The sequence below is a fragment of the Cupressus sempervirens genome, chromosome 5 (assembly GCF_028749045.1).
Source record: "Cupressus sempervirens isolate cs-2001-9-10 chromosome 5, ASM2874904v1, whole genome shotgun sequence".
Lineage (NCBI taxonomy): Eukaryota > Viridiplantae > Streptophyta > Pinopsida > Cupressales > Cupressaceae > Cupressus > Cupressus sempervirens.
In genome coordinates, this window is record NC_143122.1 from 801159051 (window position 1) to 801183360 (window position 24310).

Here is a 24310-nt window from a genome sequence, read left to right on the forward strand (position 1 = left end):
TCATATTCAATTGATTTTATGACAAGACTACTTGGTACTATTTACTTCATGTATGCATTACAATGATTTTAGTTATTGATGATGATTAGCTAGATGGTTTATTATATGTGTTTTCTTATGGATACTTATCCCATACTGCATGTGTATGGTGTGCATGTATGTTTTCTTTATGTATGACATTTTTGATGTGGTTAAGGAAGGGAGTCATAGTCATTTGCTAGTTGGGATCTACATGATGCACCACTTCTTGCCATTGCCTCTTTGGCTTAGTATATATGTGTTTGTACATGCATGGATTTTATGCAGATTGTAGGTATCAGGTATTGAATTCCCCCAATTGCCAGGATGAGCGTACCTTATCGCATTATCTCAATGGTAAGAGAGGGTAGATAAATTCTTAAATCCAAATCCTAACCTTTAAACACATTTGTCCTAGAAAATTAGGAAAAGTATCCAAGTTTTTCACCTTCTAAATGCATCGTATGATGTAAATTATTGATTATAACCCTTTAGTTTGATCTTGTATGTGTTTTTCTATGATGGGTTTTCATATTTTGTCCTATAGGTCCTTGGTGGTTTCTCTATTAATTAAGTCAAATTAAATGATTAAGTTAATCACTTAATTTAATGGAAAATTATTATGATATTTTTAATATTTAGTTATATTTAATTAATTTGAAATTAATTAAATCAAAAGAATTAAATTTAAAGGTAAAAATTATAGTTTTAATTTTAGAAAATGATAATTTTTTAAAAATTTAATAATAAATATTTAGGAGTTCATTTTTAAATAAATGTTAAATATTATTACTTAAGTTAATAAATGTTAAATATTATTACTTAAGTTAATAAATATTTTATCAATTAAGGGTTTGAAAATAAATTAAAAAGTGAAAAAGATATTAATTTATTAAAGAGTTTTAAGATTGCATAAAGTGTGCATGAGATTAAAATTTAATAAATTAATTAAAAAGAGAAGTCAAATGAAATTAAATAAAGATATTTTATATTTCAATATTTTGTATGAAAACATAAAGGAAAGATAACAAAGAGTTAAAGACTGGTAAGCAAGGAGTCCTCTTGGGTGATCGCACCATTAGTGCCTCGATTTTAGGAGAGAACTCCTTATCACAATTGAGGGTTCATTTTTGAAGCACCACGAATTTAGGGAGAAGGAATTTTTGGAAGAGAGAAGGTTTTGAGAGAAGAAATTTCTCTCACAAATCTGTTTGGGCGTTGCAATTTTAGCATCAGAATCCAGGTAGATTCTTGTGTCAATTTGCTTAGTTAATTACGTTATTTACTTTTCCTGTCTACTTCATGACTGTGAAAGGTATATCTGAATATTTCTTTGCAACAAATATTTCAATTTGGAATTACTTGTATGCATGTCGATTTCTTTTGCATAGGTAGAGATTAAAATATCTTAGATTCCTTGTTCAATAATTTTGCAAATTAGATTTAAACCGAGAAGCATTTTCAAAATTAAAAGGGAAAATTTAAATTGAAAATTTGACTGGTTGGTCAAATTTTCCTATCAAACTAATGCTAGAACATTTTATTAAAAAAAAATTTAAAAATTTAAAAAATAATGTTGGGAGAGTTTTGTTTCTTAAAATTTATATGGAATTCTTCATAAGACAAAACAATTTAAAAAGTTTTTTTTAAAAAAATAAATATAATTTTTGGGAAGGGGTGGGAAATCCCCACACCCCCCCATTTATAATTGCCAACAGCCAAGAGCTGCCATCATAGGTACTGTGACAAAAGTGGTATAGAGTAGCATTGTGGCCGTAGGCCCTGCAACAGTAGGGATGCCCCACGACAACCTCCTTTATGGATGATTGATGGTGGTTTTAAATTTATATTTTATAAAAAAATTTATTATTAACGTTAATTATTAATTTTTATTAAAAGTTTTATTAATTGTTAATTATTAGTTTTATTAAATTTTAATTATTATTAATAAATTTTAAAGATATTTAAATATAGAAAATCATTAATATATTTGTTAGTTATTATTAAATTATAAAATATTAATATAATTATTATTTTATATAATAATAATGAATATATATATTTTGATAGGTAAATAGCCAAAGCCTTATATTATGCTAGATAAGCAAAAAATTACAAAAATATTCTTCGTTTTGACGAGCACTCGTAGGAAAGAATGGAGAAAGAAAACCTCTAGTCTAGCTTGGGACCAAAGTCCTTTATTATACAAATAATAAAAGGGGTATTCCCCAGTGTGAGTGGAAGAACAAAATAATAATAATGCTCGAGTGATAAACAGAGCAACGAGAAGCCTTAAGATGAGAGGATCCATGAGCACCAGATAATGCACCATCCTTGTGAAGAAAACCAAAAACCAGTCAAAAAGGACAAGGAACGGTAGCAACAACTAACAACCAAAGGGATTAAGCATAAATAAAATTAGAATAATAAAAGCTAATGCCTGAATATGACTAATTTGAAAAGAGAAAAAGTTGCTATCAAGTATTTAGGATAAAAATGAGATGTGCCAATTGCTAATGGGTTAGTTAAATGCTCTAAAATGTCATAGCATTGACTCTGAGTTGTATAATAAGTATTTATCCTACTTAAGATTTAATATGGTGAAGTTATGTCTATTTTTCTTTACTTTTTTGAGATTTAATTTTATTACTAGATTTGCAATTAATAGTTATTTTAGATGATATATTTGGAGAGTTCCAAACAAGCCTCAACAACCCTTTGTAGTTTTAATTTTATATATTGATGATTATAGGGTGAAGGGTGAGAAAGCTAGATCCGAATTGCATGCTCGATTGCAGAGATAAGGCCAAGATTAGTGAAGCCCAACTAAGAGAAAGCAAAGAGTGACCAATAAAGGTTTTAAAATTGGGTAAAAATCTGGTCAAAAATCATGATTTTGTGTCCATATACAGACAAAAAAAAATGTTACCAAACAAAGGACCAAGCCCAGCCTCAATCAATTGAGAAACAAACATTCATAGAGTTAATTAGGAATCTGTGAGAATAGAAGATGAAACTAGAACATGCCAAAATCAAACCTTTCAAAAGTCAATACCAAATCAGATGCAAAATGAATATAGATAATCTAAGTATGGATATTATTAATATTAACAGAGTATAAAATAGAGAACTTCCCATACTAAAAAAAGGGGCCGGAATAAAACTTATCTAGCTATCTAGAAAAAATGCATCAAAACTAGGCCTACCATATATCTTAATCTTTATATTTTTGTGGGCTACCTAGGAGAAAATGTCATTGAGCCAAACCTGCATAAACTTAAAACTATATATTATGATATCAGCCCATGTCTTATAAAGGGGACAGGGGAAAAAGACTAGAGTGAAAAAAGAGGGTTACATCCGAGATCCAGATTATGCTTCCTAACTCTACTTCTTGACCACCATGATGATCTCTAAGGCTTCTTGGAAGATTTTTCACCAATGAACTGGGTGGAAATTTGAATGCACTCATCGTCCTACTGGATCTATCATAGTTGGTTAGGTAGAACTCAAATTGCATCCAAGTCATATAAGTCCACCTTCAGTTTAATGTATGTGTTGAAGGCTTGCAAGTAGACCAAGAGCCATTTTGTTGAAGGATGTTCTTTGATGCCTCTCCAACATAGGAGGAATTGCATGCTATCCTCCATCCTCAGTCATTCTCTAAAGAAGAGGATGTTGTCTCTAATGACCAAGCAGGGGCATTTAGGGCTTTTAGCCAATTCAGGGCTTTTAGCCAATAAAATAGGTCAAAGCAACCCATTCCATATTTCTGGTTTAGCAAAACCATAGAAGGCCACGGTTCTATTTTTGAAGGCATGGAACAAGTAGAAATTTTTATCCATAGGGGGGGTGATACAAAACCAAAAAGTAAAAAGGGGAGCAAAGTGAGGAAAACTAAAACTGGGTAGGGTTATATAAAGTGGAGAAGGATCTAGAACGAAGAGAGATGATGCCATTGACATGCTTATTGCTAATGATTCTCCTCTCAAAAATATAATTAAAGTGGTACTTTAATTCATGGTTTTCCTGTGAGACCAATATTATGATTATGCAAATTCTTGATCCAAGATTTGCATAGATTTTGAAAATCATGAAACCAAGTGTTGATGGGAATGACATAAGGAGATTTAAACTTTAGTATAAAATTATGAATTAGTTATGATTGAAAATTAATAGGTGTTCATTTGTGCCCCTATTTGCTAAATTATCAGCTTCAACATTACCTCCTCTAAATATATGAGAGAATCTAATTTCTTCAAATTCTTCTAGTAGTTTCAATGTTGCTTCCAACTGAGAGTGTAATACCTAGTTTGGAGTTTCCCCTTTTCTGAGTGCATTTAATACAATTTGGAAGTCACCTTCGATTATAATTTTCTTGATTTTTAGATTGATACAAATTTTTAGGCCTTCTTACACTACTTCAAGTTCTGCCATGTTATTTGAAGCAATTCCCAGAGGTTTTTATCTTTTTGCTAGCCAGTTCCCTGATTCTTCGCTAATTATACACCTTACTCCTTCCTTGCCAAGATTTCCTCTAGAAGCCCCATCAAGATTCAATTTCTTCCAATCTTTTGGTGGTGGTTTCCATTTGCATACTTTTCTAGTTGTGTTGTTTTTCTTCTTATATATGAGGGGCAGATTGATTAGGAGTTTCCATTATTTTTTAATTTCGGCATCCCATTCTTAAAATGATCCTTCTTCTATCATCTTTTTCCTTATGTCACTATTTATTACCTCCACTATAGTAGCCTCAATTGTCTTGTAGAGTGATAGAAAGTTTAGCTCTTTTTCTTGGAAGATTCATCTATTTCTCTCTTTACGAATTTCCCATACTGGTATTTCTAGGGTGAAGTTCCAGAGTTTTTCATAAACTTTCATTTCTAAGGTTTTTGGCCATCCTATTAAGTGGTCATGCCATTTTTCTGGAAGAGGGGCTGTCCAATTGAGTTTTGAAATGAGCCATAACCAACATTCCTTCACAAATTTGCATTGATATAGTAGATGTTCTGTTGTTTCAGAGTCTTCTTTGTAGAGAATACATCTTGAGGGGCCTTCAACTCCAATTTTTCTAATTCGCAATAAGAATTCTACTTTGGGTAGCTGTCATAGGAAGATGCTAGCTTTGTGAAGCCTTGCTAGACCCCAACATAGTTTCATCGAGATATTTAATGATTCCCATATTTGCGAGTTTGTTATTTGTTTATATCCTTCTTTTACTTTATAATTTTTGTCTTTAGAGGATTCCTAGAAGAGTTTATCTTCCCTATTTTTAACTATGATAAGCTAATCTTTCAAAATGGTTTTTAAGGTTTCTTGATCTGTCTGATTTAGGCCACAATTGACTAAGGATTTCCACTACTAGGAGGTTTCAATGATGCTTTGGGTTTCTTTGACATTATCTTTGACTTTGTTGCCCCGTATAGTTTTTAAGTGAATTTTAGTGTTAAGGTTTACAACAGAGGGCTCAAGGGGGGTACCCATTCCAAGAATCTTCCTAAAATAAAGCTTTATCACCTTTCCCAATATCCCATGTCATATATTTAGTTATGATGGGATGACACTTCATTATGAAATTCCATGCTACCGAACCTCTAGGAGGATTCCTAGTTCTAAATAATAAAGTATTGTTAGTTGCATTAAGATATTTATTATATAGAATTCTAGCCCATTTTCTATCTCTGTCTTGATACATTCTCCATACTTGTTTTCCTCCTAATGCTTCATTTTGCCATTCTAGGTTTTTAATGCCTAATCCTCCTACTTCTTTAGGCCTACATATTTTTTCCCAGCTAATCAATGTTGCCTTCCTTTTATCTTCTAGGTCATTCCAAAAAGAGTCTTTTAATTTCTTTTCAATTTTTCAATTTATGTTATTAGGTAGTTGTAAGCATGAGAGTTGATAAATAGGTATAGCTGATAATACGACTATGATTTTTGTTGTTTTCCTAGCTTAGTCAGCCATTTCCCTTTCCATGCTTCTGTCTAGTTATCTATTTTTTCGAAGGTTTGTTTCCATCCTTGGTTGTTTTCGTTACCTTTATTTAAATAAATTCCTAGATATTTGAAAGGGAAGATACCTTTTTTAAATCCTAGTTTGCTACATATATAGTCTTCTTAGTCTACTGGAGTATTTAAGATTTTTTATTTTTATTTTTCTGCATTGATTATTTGACCAGAGGCTTTTGTATAATTATTTAGAATTGTTTCAAAATGATCTGCCTCTTTCTTAGTGCTTGCTCTGGCTAAAATAGTATCAACAAATTGCTGGTGCATGATACTTTCCATATTTTGGTGACCTTTACTCCTTTTATTTTATCTTGAAGTTGCGTAGATTTGATTGCTCTTCCAAAGGATTGTGCCAAGATGATAAAGAGGAAAGGGGAAATAGGATAACCTTGTCTAAGCCCCCTCAGTATACTAAAGAAACCTTCTAGGGTACCATTGATGAGAAGTGAGATTTTTGAAGCGGAGATGCATTGAAAGATGATGTTAACCCATTATTTCGTAAAAATGAAAGCTTCGAGAGTTTTGCAAAGGAATCTCCAATCTAATTTGTCATATGCTTTTTGAATATCTAATTTTAGTAACATACATGCTTCATTTTGGTTGCTGAATGAATCATTTCTTGGATGATTGAAATACCATCTAGGATAGATCTCCTAGGAACAAATCCTATTTGTTCTTCTGATATTAATTTAGGAAGGATTTTTTTCAGGTGATTTGCTAGTTTTTTTTAAAAGACTCTGTAGATTGTATTGCATAGAGCATTAGGTCTGAAGTCTCCTGGTTCACCACACTTATTTTTCTTGGGTATGAGAGTCAAGAAGGTGTAGTTTATTTCTGCTAATAGAGTTCCTCCATTCCTAGATGCTTCCAACGCTTTCCATAAATCTTCTCCTATCATCTCCCAATGTTTTTGGAAGAAGAAATCTTGAAATCCATTTGGTCCAACTGATTTATCATGATTTATATCAAAAAGATTTGTTTTGATTTCTTGCACAAGGTAAATGGTTTATTAAGGATTACATTGACATTAGGTGAAATTACCTTAGGTATAGTTTTCAACATTTCTTCTTGTTCTATTTTATTAGAAGAATCATATTTATTAAGGATATATTTAAAGTATTCCACAAAGATTTTTGCTATATTATCTAGATTTTCTGTTGAATCACCTTGCATATTTTTTTATTTTTGATATATTGTTAAGATTTCTATGAAGGAGGATGCTATTGTGAAAAAATTCATGTTGTGATCTCCTTCTACCATCTATTTTCTCTGGATTTTTATTTCCAGTATACCTCTTCTTGAGCTAGTATTTATTCTTGTTTTAGTAGATATTCTTTTTCTAGTTGATAGGTTTCATTATTCATTCCTTTTTTGATAACTTCTTTGTTTAGTTTTTCTAGTTTCTCTTCTATGTCTAACTTTTCTTTAAATATATTTTTTAATTGTGAATTATTCCATTTTAGTATCTTTTCTTTTGTGCTTTTTAGTTTGGATACAAAGAAAAACATCTTAGATCCCTGAAATTGTTCTTCTTGCCACAATTTTAGAATATTGTTCATAAATTTTTTGTCCATAAACCACATCTTTTCACATTTGAAAGGATTCCTGCTACGCTTAGTCTGTTCCATGATTTCCATTTTAGTCTCCCCCAATAATGATGTTCGCATTTTGTAATACATCGTGGAAAGTGTTGATCTTGCTCCAAACTGTTAATTTATCTGCTATCTGTGTTGTCCCATAAATATTAATAATTATCATTTGTAGATTGGTTTTAGTATTGGAAACTTTGCTTCCCATCTAGTTTATGTAGGAGGTTATGCCTTCTATATTGGCTTTTCATGAGTTCCATGTGATACCTAGTCCTCCTAAGGCTCCTTGTGATGGTTTGAATTCTGATTTCCAATTTCCTAATCTCTGGCATAACTTTAGAACTTCTTCTTTACTTAATTTAGTTTCTTAGATTAATAGAATCTTTGTATCAAATAGTGTTAGATTATGCTTTAATAAGCATTTTTTGCTAGGGGAATTTATGATTCTAGCATTCCATGTAGTGATTTTCATTGTTCCTTTGGAAGGTTCTTCCCCTTCCCACCTTGTAGAATATCTATGATCCTAGTTTGTTCCTTTGCTTGTCCTGCTGCCTCCCTTAATTCTTTTAATGATTTTTGTCATCATTTCTATTTTAGTTTGTCATAATTTGGAGTCTTTAATCCTTACTAATTCATAAATAAACCCAAATTTTTCAAATTTCTTTGATTATTTACTCTTTCTACAATTTTAGATACTATTGTTACTTGATTTTCCTTTGCTGAAATTTCCTTGATTAAATGGTTATTCATTTGGTAGTTTTCTTCTTTTGTAGGACTATACTCATTAGGATCATATCCCTATGCTATAAACTATAATATATGTTCTTTCCTTTTGAAGACCTTATACTATTCTTTTCTTCTTCCTCGATTAGCAACAAGTCCTTTTTTATATCTTCATAAATATAGTTGTCTCCACCTAGATTTAACACTCGCTACATAAGATCCTCTTTCTGTGATTCCCTGCTCTTGTCTAGATTCTCATAATCGAATACCTAGATCAATTCTTCAGATAAAAGTTCCAAATATTCCTTCTCAACCTCATTTAACACTACCATTTCCTGATCTTCTATCTTTTCCATATCATTATTTAAATATTTTTGAAGATCATGAGTTAATAATCCTTTTGCCTCACTAGAGTCCATTATACTTTGCCTTATGTTCACATTGGTTACTAGAGAATCTATCCTCACAAAAGGAGTTTGGGAAAATTTAGTCAACATGTTTATTGCCTTGATATCAGAGATTTTATTATCCTTCATAGATTCCTCTAGCTATTTCTTCAGGATCTTCATGTTTCCTTCCATAAATTTGGTCTTTTCATTATTTTGGGTTCTAGCAGAGAATAATACGCTATTTTCAATCTCGTCTATGCTATTAGTTTTGATGCTAGAGGATTTTGTACCCTGGCTCATAAGCTTAGCATCTGAAAATGTCTTTTCTTTTTTGAGGCATTTTGGATTCTTACACTTTTTTACTGCTGATTACTGAATTCTATCTTCTTGTGTTTGCCATAGCTTGGTTGATTTCATTAAATCCTCCACTAGGGTCTTTGTTTCTTATTTCATCTTGCTTTGGTTGGAATTCCTTATTAGGCCTAATGCCTTTTGATTCCATCAAGACTGCCATATCAGTGCATCCTATATTCTTATCTGATATAGGGGGATTCTCTAGTTCCGTATTTTGAGTTTTAGCCTTTTTATCCTCTTGAGAAAGCTTAAGTTCTATTCCTTGAACTTTCTTGGTGATGTGTAGTGAGATATTGGTATTCTTTGAAAGAGGGATTGTCTTAGTTGACTTGCTTTCTCTTACTTCTCCCAACTCTTTTTCTAAAACTAATTTCACTACTTTGTCCCGATGATCCTCTATCTTATTTATCTCCATAGTGGATTGCTTTTGATGTAATATTTGATTTCTAATATTCATCATGGAGAAGGTAGAAGTGAGATCTATAGTATATTGAATATTTTTTAAGGTTATTTTCCTCTCATCATCTAGTCTGATAATTTATGAGATTTTACCTTCCCATCTCTGAAAGTTTAGTTTATAGAGAGATCTGTTGGTAATTACTTTAATGGGATTGATCTCTGAGGCGTTTGCTTTGCATTTTATTAAAAGTTTAATATTATTACAAAAATTAAAAGAGTCATCTAGACCAATCAAGGCTCCAATTGAAAAACCTATTTTGCAAATAATTTCTATATACATTAATTTCGGTGGAGTGGATTGAAGGGTGATCCAAGTGGGATCAGGAAATCTAAATTATCTTCGTTAAATTCTGGAAACCACTAAAAGAATTTAATTGTATATCCTTTGAAGAAGAAATCAGAGACATATAGGAAATATTTTTTAATAAACTCGTCCCTATAGTGAATGTATAACAATTTGTTAGAATGGTCAGAAATATTTACCCGTTCTTTGTAGAAAACTTCAAGCCAAGTAATAAGATTGAGCATCTTTGATCTAGGCCCATTCTAGAATACAAATACACCAACATTTAAGAACTCTTACCACCATTTATCACTATCCTAATTGCTGATAATAATGATCTTTTCTTTAGATTTGGCTAGGATAGGGGTAAAAGGAGAAAGGGTTGAAAAGAAGAAAGGGGATGGGGATTGCTGTTTGAAATCCTTTTTTGTGGTGGATTATATGTTTTAGGGGTGGAGGGGGGAGGCATGATGCTAGAGTTCTCAATCTTCTAGGGGTGACTCTTGAGGAGGGAGTCAAGATCCGTGAGGGGATTCGCTAGAAATCCTGTTTGTTGAGCAAACAAGGCATTTTTGTTAAAAACTACATATTTGGTAGGTTGAAAAAATGAATTTGTCTATCTAGACTATGTGTTGAGAAGATAATCAGGTGGGATCTCTATTTGCAATCTAAGCTATAGGTGAGTGTTTAATAGAATAGATTTTTTCATGGGAAGGAGGATTTGAAGAAACCTAATAAGGGTGCCATTTGGATCGACTGCTAACATTGCTATTTGGTGTCTTCAAAGTTTGACGTCCTACTCTTTCTTCATTGTTTGTTAGATTTACTTCTGAGATTGACTTTTCTTTGTAATCATTTTGTTGCTTGTCTTGATGTTCCAATCTGCATGTTTCATCTAGGATAGCAAATGGATTTGATGTTTTAATAGTGAAGTTGATTTTTGCTTGATTTTTGGTGGATGATGGGGAGAGATCAAAGTCTTTCCTTGCCCTACCCTATCTATCGCTAGGTTTTCTAGCTATCTGAACTGAAGGGTCTTCAGATTTTCCATAAACCCTAATTTCTTTAGCTGCCATCTTTGGTTTCTTCAAGACACATATCTATTTGTGATGGTCAACCTTTTCTATTTTTCGCAATTTTCTCTGGTAGTCATGTTTAAATTTGAACAATTTGTTGTTTTATATAATTATTAATTAATTTAATTTAATTTAATGAAATTTAATCAAGTTTAATTTATAAATGAAAGTATTTAATGGATTTTAGATTTATTTTATTAATAATGATATTGAATTTAATAAAATTGAGATTATTTTATTGGAAGATCAATAGTTATTATTTTAATAATTTAAATAAATAATTACCCTTATATTATTTTAGAAAAATTGACTTAAAATCAAATAGGAGTGATCCTATATTTAATTCAAATATAAGAATAGGTTAATTTGTAAGGGTAAACAATGAATCTCATCTTCTTGAAACTTACATTGAAACAAAAACTTAAACCTTACTGTTAACTCAACAATATGTTTTCAAAAAAAAACCAAAATATGAAACCTACACTATGTTATCTATATATTGTCTATGTTTTGGGTTTGGTTTGACTAGAGTGTTGACCAGTTTTAGGACATCTACCAAAGGCTTGGGAGTTATTTGTTTATGGTTTTATGATGAATTGGTCTTGATTTTTTTAACTCAACCATGGTAATGTGTTGGTATGCTCTATGATGAGTTGCATTTATTGTTCGTTATTGCTCTATAGTGTTCTTGTGTGAAGCTGAGGTGAATGTTATGAAATATATGACTTAACCTTTTTGAGTCTTTGATCAGTTATGCTTGGATTTCTTTCTAGTCAATTTTATAGGACTGAGGTGTTTGTATGATTTTTTCTTGGTGATGTCATGCTATGACATATTTAACTTAACCATTTTGAGCCTTCGATCAATGTTTTTGGGATGCTTTCCAGTTCCTCGTAGAGAACTGATGTATTAAATTTTGAATTATCATTTGATGCTTTCTAGTCACTTGTATGGGATTGAGGTGATATACTATGATTCTTTTATTTTTACTTTTATGAGCCTAGAGTAGGTAATCTGTATGTTATGTTCGGAAGTGGCTTGTAATGGGGGCTGGGACCTAAAGTGGCTGCCAGGGTAGCCCATTGCAAGTAGTTTAAAAAGTGATAAGATTTCATTAGATGGGTTTAAAATGAATTAATATGATATTGGTACTACGAAAAGTCACTAAGGGGCCAAAGGATTAAAAGACTAGCCAGGTAACCTTATAGTTGACTTGTTAATATGCCTTGTCAGTACGAAAGGACACTAGTGCCACATTGAGTTGCTAAGGGGCCAAAGGATTAAAAGAATAGCCGAGTAACCCTAGAGTTGGTTTGTGTGATGACACTTTCCCACTAGCAGTATAGATTTCCTACATGTCTCTATTTCCCTCTGGGTCTAGATGTCGATTTATTTTGGAACCTTTGAGTTAGATTACTTTTAGGGTTTCCTAGACTTAGAGATTACTTTTTATTTTTGGATTGATATCCTGTTTGAGACTTGAGACTATCTCCTTAGTGCGGTGGGAGTGGGCCTTTTCGGATTACCACACGGTTGTCTGGTAGTGCTTTTTACTCTTACCATTGAAATCTATCCATTGGTGTCATGGTTGGAGTTCTTTGTCTGCATTTCCTTTCATTCTATTCTTGCGTATTATGATGGATGGTATATCTTTATGATGAATGATTTCACTTATTGTATTTTGCTTAGTTTCATGGAGGTGAAAGGGATAATGCAATCTATTTTTTTATAAATGTATATTGTTTTAGTCTTTCATACCTTGTGACATGTACAATGAATGATTGAGCATTTCGAATCTTATTACCAAGTGGCATTCAGAGAAAATGTCTATTATTTAAATGGACCCGGACTTATATTTATTCTTTCATGTGGATTTAGTATTTGTTAAATTTAGTATTAATTAAATTTAAATGTTATTCAGCATCTTGGGATCCTTAAGGAATGTAATATATTATGTTTCCTTATGTATGATTGTATGTTATTGCTTCCGCTACTTTATGTTTGACGTGTATGATATTCATTCATTAAAAAAAAAGTTTGGTAAACTTAGTAAAACTTTAGGTTAATTCATTTGGATCCCTTGGTGGGGCATTACAGAGAAAGAGGTTGAGGTTGATGTTTTTGGAGGAGAAAAGGTACCCCTAATAGAGTTTACCACCCATACATCCAAAGATAGAGAACAAATTTTTGGGTATCCATAGGAAATTGGTTAAGGAGAGAAGTGGTAGCCCTCAACCTAGTTATGTCAAGGAGTAAGTAGATCAGGAGGAGGATTTAGTTCATCAAAGATAGCTACGTCCTGGCCTAGTGTCAAATATAATGGAGAGAGCTCTAAGAGATACAAGAGATGAGATTAGGAAGATGGTATGTCTTGTAGGCACCCATATTTAAGGGAGATACAAATGGTCTAGGAGTAGAGGCATAGTTATAGAATTTCATATGATGCTTTGGATTGCACCCATATGGGAGAAATTGGAAGGTGCAACTTGTTGTTCATCTTCTATGAGACTCTTCCTCTATCTGGTGGTAGCAAGATGAGGCTTTATGAGAGGAAAATGTTAATTCACTCACATGAGATACACTCCTAAGAAAATTTAAGGATACTTGTAAGATCATTTAGAATAGAGGCACATTGTTTACTTCATCTTTCTGGAGTAAGCTTTAGGAAACTTTGTGTACTAGTCTCAATTTCAATACAACATATTAGCCTCAAACAAAGAAAAAGATAGAGAGGGTTAATCAGGTGTTGGAGGCTATGTTGTGTATGTATGTAATCAACCATCAAGTTAATTTGGAAGAGTATCTTCATCTTGTTGATTTTTCCTATGATAATTTGCATCATTCATCTATAGGAATGACACCTTATCAAGAGCTATATGGTATACCTTGTAGGACACCACTGAGTATAGATAGGATTGAGGACATGGTATCTATTGGACCTCAATTAGTCAAAGATACGGAGCAATGGGTAGCCTTGATGAGACAACATATTAGAGAGGCTCTAGATAGGAATAAGAGGTGCAAAGAGGGTTGACAAAGAGTATATGGTTGAAGAAAAAAATTTCTTGAGATTTTTTCTATACAAGGGTATGATCCATTTTAAAAAAGGGTCTAAGTTGGCACTTTAAATTGTTGGAACTTTTGAGATTTTTGAGAGGGCAGGACTAGATTCTTATCATCTAGGATTATCACCACATGTTTCATCTTTTTGTATTAAGGAAGTCTATTCATTATGAGTCTCATAATATAGATTGGGAGGCCTTCTAGGTTGAGTCTTTGGACTGTGCTCCCATAAGGAAGTAAGGAGAAATAATGCCCCATATCTAGTAATCATGTCTCAGCCTTGAGTTCTATCCCATGGCCATAAAACAATGGTGGTTTGAATTGTTGGAAATATTATGAAAGGCTAAGTTACTGAGAGGGGAGGGGTAAATCAGTAACTTTTAAAACTTTTATCTTCAATTACCCACTTAATCCTTTACATATATTTTGATCTGATTGCATGCATAAGAAAATGAAAACATGAAAGCATACATAAGACTTTGACACAAAGATTTGGTGACCCAAAACCCTTCCAAATAGAAAGTAAATCTGGGGTGGGGATGATACCCACAAACTTTAGTACTATAGTATAAATTTGGCCTATTAAGGCTTACATTGATCACTTTTGATGATCTTCCCTGTTAGGAGCAATAAGGACTGCTAGGTCCACCTTGTTAAAGGATTTACAAACATACAATGAAGTATGCACTCGATAAAGAGATTTTCATAAGACTATTAGGTGTAATTTGTTAAAGGATTTTACTGATCCATCTATTAGGATGAAGGAGTAGTTGATCTATAATCTACAACTTGGTTTGCTGAGTGAGATTCCTTTCTATGTATAAATCACTTTGTTGTGATAGATATATCTTTGTTGTTCCTTATAATGTTGTAGCCTTTGTAATTCACTCTTTTCTGCTCTTCTCTAATTATATCTAATTACATTGTATTCATTTTCCATATATTGGATGTGATACAATACATTGTATATATACCAATCCAATTATACAATTACAAATTTGGCCACATTACCAGTTTACACAAATATTACAAAATTTGCTCAAATGTAGACACTTGGGTTATAAAGATTGACTTGGTGAGGTTATGATACTTGGCATCCACTATCAATGCTCAGCATCATCATGCACTGGGTAGATGTAGAAGCTCGATCCATACTGATCACTTCCAAGTAGTCTTGAACTCACTCTGCACTGGAGACTTGATGAGTATTGTGAAACTTAGCATATAAACTGAATCACTTGATTCACACTGCAAGGCTTTCTTCAATGCTTCCATTTGAAGATTAGTATAAAGTGAATCACTTGGTTAATAGAGAGTAGCTTGGTTAACACTAGACTCACATCACATCAATTGCAAAATTGGCAAGAACTGCACAACTCAGTTTGCATTGGTAAACTCGACACATACTGAGATGCTCAGTTTACACTGTTGATCTTCACAGTAGTTTTAACTACTTGGTACACACTAAAATTTGTCCAAAGGACTCAGTAGCAACTATAGAACTTAGTAACAACTAAAATGCTTGGTTAACACTGTTAACTATACAATAAACTTGGTAGATACTTGCAATCTGAATAAGTGTATGTCACTAATAAAAAAATTGACTATTATGTCAATATTCTCTACCTTTGGCATTAGTGACAAAAACACTTATTAGTCAAAACTAAATTCAAAAAGTTTCCTGAATACCTCTATTCATCACGTTGTGATTCTAACTTTATAGAGTATACTAATTTTGAGATTTTTCATAATTGGTTTTGTAAGATGTATATTTCTACATGGTAAGGCTCCTCAATAGTGTAATAAATAGTATGTTATACATCTAAATACATCTCCTTTCTATATACAATATATAGATGATGTACACTCTTCTTTCAATCTTTCTGTATTCACATCTTTCTCACATCTTTCTCCCCCATAACTTTTATTTTCTTAACAACTTTTTACTTCTTTTTTTTAACAATACATTTTCTCCCCCTTTTTGACATTAATGCCAAAGATTTATTCTATATATTTACATAATAATTCCAAAATGAGACAAGAAATCTTAATGTACCCTAAGAATAATTGCCAAGGTCTTGTCCCAGTTGTCCTACAAGACCTTACATGTGTGTAGTGCAATCTGCACTTTTGCTGACAACTCAATCATATGGTCTGCAATAGAGAAATTATTGTCATGGATGAGGGTTTTTGCATGTGAAATATGTTTTTGTAGTGCACCCATGTTGGGAAGAGTCATATTCTATATATCTAACAAAGTAGATATGATTCTAGCTTCTTCTCTAATCAATTCTGCCTACATATCTGTCAAAATTTGATCTTCTTAAAATGGGCAAAGCTTGATCTTGGGTCAAGCTGCATATGTTGAGCACTTGCCTTGAGATATTCATCAATCTTGGACAATTTTTCCTTTATTTCCTTAGTAAAATTTGAAACATCACATAACTTACCAAAAAGTGATGATACATTTGTACATGAAGTTTTCAGAGAGCCCAAAATGGAAGAGAGTTCTACTTGGTAAATGGAAATCTATTGAGCAATGTGCTCTGACACTTTATTCTCAAGCTTCTTCTCTACTTTTTGCAATAACTTATCCTATCCATCTAAATCTTCATTATACTTCTGGACTACTTCTGCCAACTGATATAAAACTTGTTGAGAAGAATCAACCTATATACCTATAGCCTCTGCCAAAATATTCTTGGCATCCTGAATGATTTTGAATTCTTTGTCTCTTTCCTCTCTTAGCCTCTACTACTTGGCTTTATTTTGGAGAAGTTCACCAAAGGTCTGCATATGATGAGGGATTGAATTTTGAAATATCCCAATTAGGGATCACAATTTCCTTATCAAGGTCTACATCCTCCTACTTTTCTTTTCCTTTACTCATTTTTTTTTTACTCGATTGAGGCTTGGTCTCGACTATCCTTGCACTTGTTGCTTGTGTACTAGGAATGGAAACAATAGTAGAAATAGTAGGGCTTGTTGAAAAAATTGATACTACACTTACTATAGAAATACTAGTAGAAATACCTATAGTAACCAAAATTGATGTATCCAAACTTGTCGTGTCCAAAACTGTTGAAGAGATAGAAGCTTGTAGCTTGGTAGATGAAGTACTTGATACTTCATTGAATGATGTGCTGAGATGAATTGGTGAAAAGATTGTTTGGATGCTTGTGTTTTTAATGGTAGTCACAATTAATCTTGCTAACGCTATCTTCGTGCTTGATGTTGTCACTATTTTTCTTGGAGATTGAGGGAGTGAGGTAATAACTCTTGCAACAATATTAACTGGGCCAATTTCCTCAACATCTTGAGTTCCTTCCTTGGTAGCGTCTTGGTCTTGTTCCTCTTCATCATCAATGTTATCAAAATGTGTTGTCTCTACATCATCTTCCTCTTCATCTTTCTCTTCTTTGTCATCATCATCCACATCATTTACATTAATAGGAAAATCACTTGGTTTGTGAAAGATTATTCTTGACTACCTTATATGCCAAGTCTACAGCTTCACGCGACACACTATTGAACGTACTCAAACTTTAGATCTTATGGTAAATGATATGAATGCCAAACTTCAATTCCATATTAGTTACACTGCTTATCTTCATGCCTCTACCATACCGCTCTGCTAGGGTTTTCTTCTCTAGTTTAGCCTGACCTAGGGTTTTGGTTATCTTAGCTTTAGCCAACATTAGGACACCAGTGATTCTATGAATCATCTTTTTTTTTATCAAGATTGGTTGCCCCAACCATAACTATCCATTATGCACCCGAATAAGAATAAACCTAATCCATTTCACTTGGAATTCATGGGGCATGTGAGGAATATAGGGTAATCCTTTAGCCTGGAGATGTTGATGCTCTAGTTTCAAAACACCATTCACACACAAAATTTCTAGGGCTTCATCCATTTGCAAAGTACCAATATCTTGAATCGTGCATTTAAAATGAGAATGAATTTCATTAATCATCAGTACCTTTGGATGGATTTGAGATTGTGCTCCACTTGAATCTAGGTTTTCAATGATGACAAGGTTAGCTTGAAGTCTGGTGCTTTCTATTCTACACCATGAACCAACATGTTGTCATGCCCAAACCTACAAGGGCAAAAACACACACAATTTTTTTTTTTTTTAAATAGATAAATAACACCACTAAGTTGATAAGTTAATTTGCACCCGTTAAAGTATAGGTCAAAAGAAAAATAGATATGAGATCTCATAACAATGTCCTGACATCCTATTTTAAGTTTAAAGTCAATGAGTATAAATAGGTTGTTAAATTTGTACATTCATTATTAAATTGATTTCGACATTGGTTTTGTGTTACATCAATATTAAACATTATATTATTTTTAATTTAGCCTTCAAGAACTCATACGTAGAACAACAATCTATTAGATCTATGCAAATAACACAATTTACATCTAATGTATAATCTTATTAACATTAATCATTATAGCGTCATTACAAAAAATATTTAATGAAGAATATATTTAGATTATCCAAATAACGATCTACAAGAATTATAAATTCAATTATTTCATAGCATAAAAGCAAGAACAATTAACTATTATAACCTAAAAATTAATTTTCTAAACTATATTTACACTTCATTCTAAAAACTAATTATATTTAAAACTAAGATCTATTAAAGTAAAACATTCTAAATATTTACATTCCAACAAGAACATACCAATAACTAAATTTAAACTAAAACTAAATAGATTAAAATATACTAATACTCAAACCAAAAAAAATAAGAATAATGACCTAACCTAACATATACTGCTTCATATTTATCAAATTTATTAATAAACTAACAAAAATATATATATCTAACTAACCCATGCTAATTTATAACTAACAATAATTAACAATAACAAAATTAATATCAAATTTAAACCTTGAGTAAGTTAAACTAACTACTAATCCTTTTAACAATACTATACTAACAAGATTAATAACATTTTATACTAACTAATAAATAATTTAACAACTATAAAAAGAAACTTAACTAATGCTAAATTTAAATGCTAACTAAACCAACCCCTATACTTCAAGTCAAATTGATACCCCCCCCCCCCCCCCTGCCTACTCCCCTAACTCCTACACCGTGCAACAACTTCAAAGGGCAGGAGCGCTTCCCAAGCACTGCACTTGGGACAACGCTCTGCCCAAGGATAACTCGCATAGGCAAGCGCCCCCCCCCCCCCCAAATCATCCTTCCAAGGAGAGTAAAAGGTGGGAAAAAAAAAACATGCTGACATAGTTTAGTAAGGGAAACTTAAATTCTCTGTCCAAACATGCGTCCATTCAAGAAGATAGGATGGGACGTGGGGGCAGGGTGATGTCACCCCCCCCCCCCCCCCCCCCCCCCCCCATGTGGATTTTGCTTACCTACAAAAAAAAGACTTTTAAAACCAAAACCTTTTAAAATACTCATTCAAAGACTGACGCCCAAAAAGGAGAGATGGGTAAACATTTAAGTTAAAAAGTTTATTAGGTAAGACTTAGATGTTTAGGATATTTAAGTTATCAAGGTTTAATAACTTATACATTTTATTAGATATCATTTATATATATATTTTTTAAATTTCTAATTTTAAACACTAAAAGATTCTTAGAATATTCTCTATTTCAAAACAAGAATTATTACATTTCTCATACAAACTCCAGCATCTTGTAGGTGGATTACTTGATAATTTGTCTACTCTCTCTCTCTCTCTCTTGAAACTCAATGTATATTTTTCTTTTGCAACTATATTGCCACACTAGGTGTATGCATTCTCTTATAAATTTCTAGTTTATTATTTCCATGAACCTCAAATGGCCATGCATTTTAATGAAACCACATTACATGAAATAACCATCTACGTATTCATTTAACTATCTAATAAAACTAATGGATCAACATTGGAACAAAATAATTACTAAACTAGTCTTAAGGCAATTGAGAAAATAAGAGATCAAAATGATAATGCTCCATTCCTTTCGAAGGGAGTATCAAAATACACAAAGTTATTTCTCTATCATGTTTCAATTTTAGCTTGGATCTCTTGACATAATTCTTCCTACATGTTCTTGCAAATTTATTTTCAACACAATCAACCATGAACTAAATCATTCCAAACTTGATAAAGACACCATACATTTACATGGATTAGCAACATCTCTCTCTATAGTCCATATGAATAGAGGCATCACCACACATCACAACTTGAATCATGTATAATTGAACATCATTGTTGCATCTTATCTTTGATACACATTCATATGACAACATAGAATACGAAAATTTTAAGAGAAGTAAATTTACTCAATCACTTATTTTATTATCAACCTGATTCAAGGCTCAGCCGGGAAAGAATCAGGAAGAAAACCTAGCTTCGTTGCCATACATAATAGGGTTTTAAAAAAAAATACAATTTACAATAGGATCTCAATCCCAACCTTCAATAATTTTATCAAATTTTCTTCATGATTAAAATCGAGGAGTTTGTAATGTCTTCTGAGTCTTATTTCAAGAACCATGGAGGAAATCAATAACTGATCGGGTGACAACCAAGCAAAACCAAAAGAACATCAAGCATGCATAATCATACATGGTTTACACAATAAGATTCACAGTGAATCAAGACTAGGGAGAGGTGGATTCTTCCAACTGGAGAAGTCAAGCACAACACCAATTCAGATGCCCAATTGGGGCCAATAACCAAGAACTTCTGTTCTTCCATTTAAACTTGCCATACTCACACCAAGTTTGTGCTGACGGGTAGGGGCCCATAACACCCTACCCTTTATCCCTCTTCTCATCCTGAGAAGAGAATCTACATAGCTTGGAGTCCAACTAAACAGACCTCTCCCAAAATTGGTCACTTCTGCCCTCTCCTAGGGTGAGTAATACCAAAACACCCATGCAAGGAAACTCAAAATTGCAAACATAAACAAGAAAGGAAAACAACCAAAATAACAAGGTTTACAAATCTTCCCAACATACCCACAACCAAACAACAGTAAAACAACAACAAGGTAACAAGAACATTAACCAAAACATAAAAATTGGATAAAGGAGATGGGAGTTTCCTACCTTCACAAAGAGGTAATGGCAATGAAGCAATTTGAGTAGAGTATCCCTCCTTCCTTAAAGCTTCAAGAAATCTTCTCTAAATGTAGAGATTGGGTAACCAAAAACCACTAGACCAAGGGAGGCCTCTAAATAAGCCTCCAACTCAACCACCCAAAAAGGAGCAATAACTATTTCCACCCATTAGCCACACTAGAAACTCCTAACTCAACCTACACCATGGTTAAACCCTAAAAGGAGGTGGGGTAAGACAACTCATGACAACCACTTGCAATTTTCGCACAACGGCAAAAAAGGGGACTTTTGAGTGATCTCAAAAGTCAACAAAAGGGGCTTAGGGGTTGGAAAAGACCCCTAAGCCATACCCATACCCCTTGGGTATATTAATAACATGTTTTGAACTCTTAGGAATAGGTTTAGAGCCAAATAAAAATCTAGGAATAAAATAGGTCCATCTATAACTCTAACTTGCTGATAAAGCAGTAATTCGAATTAGGGATGACTAACCCTAATTAAGAATCTAATAGAAAAAAAAAGACACTAACTAGAACCAACTTGAATCCAAAGGTTAAACACTTAACCCTAACTAGCATACTGAAGCACATAAACATTTTATGAGTGTCAAGCGACACTAAAAGAACATAATTATGAACATTAATTTTCACTGAACAAGGAAGATGCATACATACATTACACAATACAAATATGTGATTTACGAACAACAAGGTTTCCAAAATTTAGCACATGGAGATCAGTTTTGTTCCTCCGTAGGGTTTCTTGGCTAAATATCTGCACACTCATTGCACACATCAGTAGTCCCATAAAATCACATGTACATAAATGTATACGTATTCAGAATTTTTTCATAATTTAAAACATACATTAATAAAGTTTCTTCTCCCTTCATAATTCTTAACCATTTGAAATATCGTAAATCAAATCTCAATCCTACATCTACTGATTTCGTCAACATACATATACATGAACATTAAATGACAATCATCAAAAATATCTGGAAATAACATCACACAACATGAAATAATAAAATATGTTCTAAGCATCAGATGATATTTCGACATCTCAAGTCATGAATAACAAAATAAGGGTAATGTATCACTATGCTACGATGGGTCGGGGCGAGGCCTCACATCCTCCCCCACTAGGCATGAACTTCCTCCTGGAGTTCATCAAAAAGGTACGGGTACTGAGATCGCATCTGCACTGCATCCTCCCATGAAGCTGTGACCTCATCGTAACAATCACATTGGAGCCTCACTTGGTCCAACTCTCGGCCTCGAAGTGCTAGGGTCCGTCAGGCAATAATGCGGATAGGCTCCAGTGCTACCTGTTCGTCTGACTCCACCTATAAAGCATTCCAATCTATAATATGAGACTCATCATAAATGTATCCTCTAAGTACAGAAATATGAAACACATCATGGATACGTGACAGGCTAGGTGGCAAAGCTAAATGGTATGCAACAGGTCCTATCCTCTCAAGGATCTCGAATGGCCCAACAAACTGGGGTGCCAACTTAGAGCCCTTTCCGAATCAAATTGGAATCTTGTGTGGTCGTACCCTCAAGAACACTCTATCACCAACCTGATACTCTCAATCTGTCCTCTTCACATTTGCATACTTCTTCTGCCTATCCTGTGCCTCTCTTAGGCGTTGTCTAATCAGGGTCACCTGCTGCTCCATCTCCTTTACCAACTGGGGCCCAATAGATACTTGATCCTTGATCCTATCCCAACTCAAGGGTGTCCTGCACGGTCTCCCATACAAAGCCTCATATGGTGGCATACCTATGGAAGAATGATGCCCATTGTTATAGGCAAACTCAACAAGATGAAGGTATGCCTCCCATTTGACCTGATGGTCCATCACGTACATATGTAGCATGTCCTCCAAAACCTGATTCACTCACTCAGTCTAGCCATCGGTCTGAGGATGGTACGCTATACTAAAATTGAGCCTAGTGCCCAAGGCCAACTGTAACTCTCTCCAAAATGAAGAAGTGAACAAAGAGTCTCTATCATAGATGATCTTACGGTGAACACCATGAAGTCTAACAATGTCCCACAAGAACACCTGAGTTATGTCTAATGTTGTAAATGTAGTAAGCACGGGTGAGAAATGGGAAACCTTGGTCAATGTGTCGACTATCACCAAAATGGCATCATGGCAATGAGATGACATAGGAAGACCAACAATAAAATCCATAGATATAGTGTCCCATTTCCACACTACAATCTCATGCGATTGGAGAAGCCCGCCAGGATGACGGTGCTCTGCCTTCACCCTCTGGCACTCGAGGCATCTCGCAACTATGCTAGAAATCTATACTCTCATGCCTGGCCAATGATACAATTTCCTCAAATCTGCATGTAACTTCTTAACATCGAGGTGCGCTGCATAAGGTGCCCTGTGAGCCTCAAGTACAATGATCTCGCGCAAACCCCCAATGGAAGGTACATACATACATCCCCCATGATGCAAAATTCCATCGGTCTCCAAAGAATATTTTGCAAACTTCCCTTCCAAGGGTCTCTGAGAATGTACTAACTAACTTACTTCTGCATAAAGCTCATTAGCTGATAAGTGCTGCAAAATCTGCTCTCTCAAGTTAGTGCAAGTAGTCACAGATGAAAGTTCATGGCGCCTTCTACTTAAGGCATCTGCAACCACATTCTCTTTTCCCTTGATGTAGTGAACATCAAAATCATACTCACATAGGAACTCCATCCACCTTCTTTACCTAGCATTAAGGTTCGGCTAGGAGAATATGTATTGCAAGCTCTGATGATCTGAATGAAGCTCAAATCTATGACCTAGAAGGAAATGTCGCCATCTCACCAAGGTATGAACCACTGCCGCTAGTTCTAGGTCATGAGTAGGATAATTGAGTTCATGAGTCTTCAACTTCCTAGACTCAAAGGAAATAGGTTGTCCTTCTTGCATAAGGACTGCTCCTAAACCATCTAAAGATGCATTGGTGCACACCACGAAATCTGCAATAGGATCTGGTACTGCAAGAATTGGTGCACTCGTGAGGGCTCTCTTGAGCTCTTCAAAGGCTCTACCACACTTCTCTGTCCACTCATATTTCTTCCCCCTTCTTTGAAGAGAAGTGATGGGTTGTGCCAATCTAGAGAATCCTGAAATGAAGCGTCGGTAATAACCTGCTAGCCCCATAAAGCTCCTCACTTCGGTAACACTGGTGGGTGCTGGCCAATCCATGATAGCCCTGATCT